The sequence below is a fragment of the Eleutherodactylus coqui genome, chromosome 1, assembly GCF_035609145.1.
Source record: "Eleutherodactylus coqui strain aEleCoq1 chromosome 1, aEleCoq1.hap1, whole genome shotgun sequence".
NCBI classification, from domain to species: domain Eukaryota; kingdom Metazoa; phylum Chordata; class Amphibia; order Anura; family Eleutherodactylidae; genus Eleutherodactylus; species Eleutherodactylus coqui.
Genome location: NC_089837.1, coordinates 9,678,388 through 9,680,887, shown reverse-complemented (window position 1 = coordinate 9,680,887; position 2,500 = coordinate 9,678,388). Strand labels below are relative to the sequence as shown.

General features: G+C 48.1%; 5 non-coding genes across 5 annotated transcripts; all 5 read left to right on the top strand.

The window, feature by feature from the left end:
- Window positions 1–433: 433 nt before the first annotated feature.
- On the top strand, window positions 434–506 carry TRNAA-AGC (transfer RNA alanine (anticodon AGC)). The gene has a single exon. It is a non-coding gene; the product is annotated as a tRNA-Ala (tRNA).
- A 100-nt stretch (window positions 507–606) lies between these two features.
- TRNAY-GUA (transfer RNA tyrosine (anticodon GUA)) lies at window positions 607–692 on the top strand. The gene is given in 2 exon segments: window positions 607–643; window positions 657–692. It is a non-coding gene; the product is annotated as a tRNA-Tyr (tRNA).
- Window positions 693–1,393: 701 nt separating this feature from the next.
- TRNAA-AGC (transfer RNA alanine (anticodon AGC)) lies at window positions 1,394–1,466 on the top strand. The gene has a single exon. It is a non-coding gene; the product is annotated as a tRNA-Ala (tRNA).
- Window positions 1,467–1,566: 100 nt separating this feature from the next.
- On the top strand, window positions 1,567–1,652 carry TRNAY-GUA (transfer RNA tyrosine (anticodon GUA)). Its single transcript is given in 2 exon segments — window positions 1,567–1,603; window positions 1,617–1,652. It is a non-coding gene; the product is annotated as a tRNA-Tyr (tRNA).
- A 700-nt stretch (window positions 1,653–2,352) lies between these two features.
- On the top strand, window positions 2,353–2,425 carry TRNAA-AGC (transfer RNA alanine (anticodon AGC)). The gene has a single exon. It is a non-coding gene; the product is annotated as a tRNA-Ala (tRNA).
- Window positions 2,426–2,500: the final 75 nt, after the last annotated feature.

Sequence of the window (2,500 nt, the reverse complement as noted above, 5' to 3'; positions counted from 1 at the left end):
AATCGTGAAAATGCAACTCTCACCCCTAGTGTGACTAAAGCCAACTCTTCTGCTTCGTTAGTGGCTTGACAACAGTCAGACGGTAATGTGGCTTCTCGTAAGAGAGGTTTAAGCAGCAGCAGAGTGGCGCAGCGGGAGCGTGCTGGGCCCATAACCCAGAGGTCGATGGATCGAAACCATCCTCTGCTAGGCGCAGAGTTTTGTATTTTTCATGCTCCCAGGAAAAAGGTACCCCAAAAATTCACTGTCTCGTTCTTTCAGGCCACCCAAAGCCCAGCAAACTCCACTGTCCTTTATATTTCAAGGCACCAAAAAATCCACACTTTAAAAAAAAAAAAAAAAGAAACCTTTCTTCTCCCATGGTCAAAACTTGGTTTAGGCATGATAACATGACTGCGGTGTGACCTGAGTGCCAGAAACCAGCAACAGTAGAGGGGGATTAGCTCAAATGGTAGAGCGCTCGCTTAGCATGCGAGAGGTAGCGGGATCGATGCCCGCATCCTCCAAAACTTCCACTTGGCACTACCTTCAAATGAAGGGCCAACTTCTTTTTAGTTGGCACTGACACAAAAACCTAGGAAGCAGCTGCACGCATATCTGGCTAAACCTTCGATAGCTCAGCTGGTAGAGCGGAGGACTGTAGTAGCTAATTAGCAATCCTTAGGTCGCTGGTTCGATTCCGGCTCGAAGGATGCTTTTGAGTGTCCGACAACCTTGCATGCTTCAACTCGGAGGCTCTCTCGCACAGACTTTGCAGCTGCATACCTCCTGGGCGCACTCTTTTTGAGCCTGACCGCACAACCATTGGCCTCTGGAGAGAGTGTTAACAAGAATACTTCAAAACAAGAGTAACAATGCGTTGGCCGGGAATCGAACCCGGGTCAACTGCTTGGAAGGCAGCTATGCTCACCACTATACCACCAACGCCATAGAATTCACACCACTTCTCAATCGTGAAAATGCAACTCTCACCCCTAGTGTGACTAAAGCCAACTCTTCTGCTTCGTTAGTGGCTTGACAACAGTCAGACGGTAATGTGGCTTCTCGTAAGAGAGGTTTAAGCAGCAGCAGAGTGGCGCAGCGGGAGCGTGCTGGGCCCATAACCCAGAGGTCGATGGATCGAAACCATCCTCTGCTAGGCGCAGAGTTTTGTATTTTTCATGCTCCCAGGAAAAAGGTACCCCAAAAATTCACTGTCTCGTTCTTTCAGGCCACCCAAAGCCCAGCAAACTCCACTGTCCTTTATATTTCAAGGCACCAAAAAATCCACACTTTAAAAAAAAAAAAAAAAAAAAAAAAAAAGAAACCTTTCTTCTCCCATGGTCAAAACTTGGTTTAGGCATGATAACATGACTGCGGTGTGACCCGAGTGCCAGAAACCAGCAACAGTAGAGGGGGATTAGCTCAAATGGTAGAGCGCTCGCTTAGCATGCGAGAGGTAGCGGGATCGATGCCCGCATCCTCCAAAACTTCCACTTGGCACTACCTTCAAATGAAGGGCCAACTTCTTTTTAGTTGGCACTGACACAAAAACCTAGGAAGCAGCTGCACGCATATCTGGCTAAACCTTCGATAGCTCAGCTGGTAGAGCGGAGGACTGTAGTAGCTAATTAGCAATCCTTAGGTCGCTGGTTCGATTCCGGCTCGAAGGATGCTTTTGAGTGTCCGACAACCTTGCATGCTTCAACTCGGAGGCTCTCTCGCACAGACTTTGCAGCTGCATACCTCCTGGGCGCACTCTTTTTGAGCCTGACCGCACAACCATTGGCCTCTGGAGAGAGTGTTAACAAGAATACTTCAAAACAAGAGAAACAATGCGTTGGCCGGGAATCGAACCCGGGTCAACTGCTTGGAAGGCAGCTATGCTCACCACTATACCACCAACGCCATAGAATTCACACCACTTCTCAATCGTGAAAATGCAACTCTCACCCCTAGTGTGACTAAAGCCAACTCTTCTGCTTCGTTAGTGGCTTGACAACAGTCAGACGGTAATGTGGCTTCTCGTAAGAGAGGTTTAAGCAGCAGCAGAGTGGCGCAGCGGGAGCGTGCTGGGCCCATAACCCAGAGGTCGATGGATCGAAACCATCCTCTGCTAGGCGCAGAGTTTTGTATTTTTCATGCTCCCAGGAAAAAGGTACCCCAAAAATTCACTGTCTCGTTCTTTCAGGCCACCCAAAGCCCAGCAAACTCCACTGTCCTTTATATTTCAAGGCACCAAAAAATCCACACTTAAAAAAAAAAAAAAAAAAAAAAAAAAAGAAACCTTTCTTCTCCCATGGTCAAAGCTTGGTTTAGGCATGATAACATGACTGCGGTGTGACCCGAGTGCCAGAAACCAGCAACAGTAGAGGGGGATTAGCTCAAATGGTAGAGCGCTCGCTTAGCATGCGAGAGGTAGCGGGATCGATGCCCGCATCCTCCAAAACTTCCACTTGGCACTACCTTCAAATGAAGGGCCAACTTCTTTTTAGTTGGCACTGACACAAAAACCTAGGAA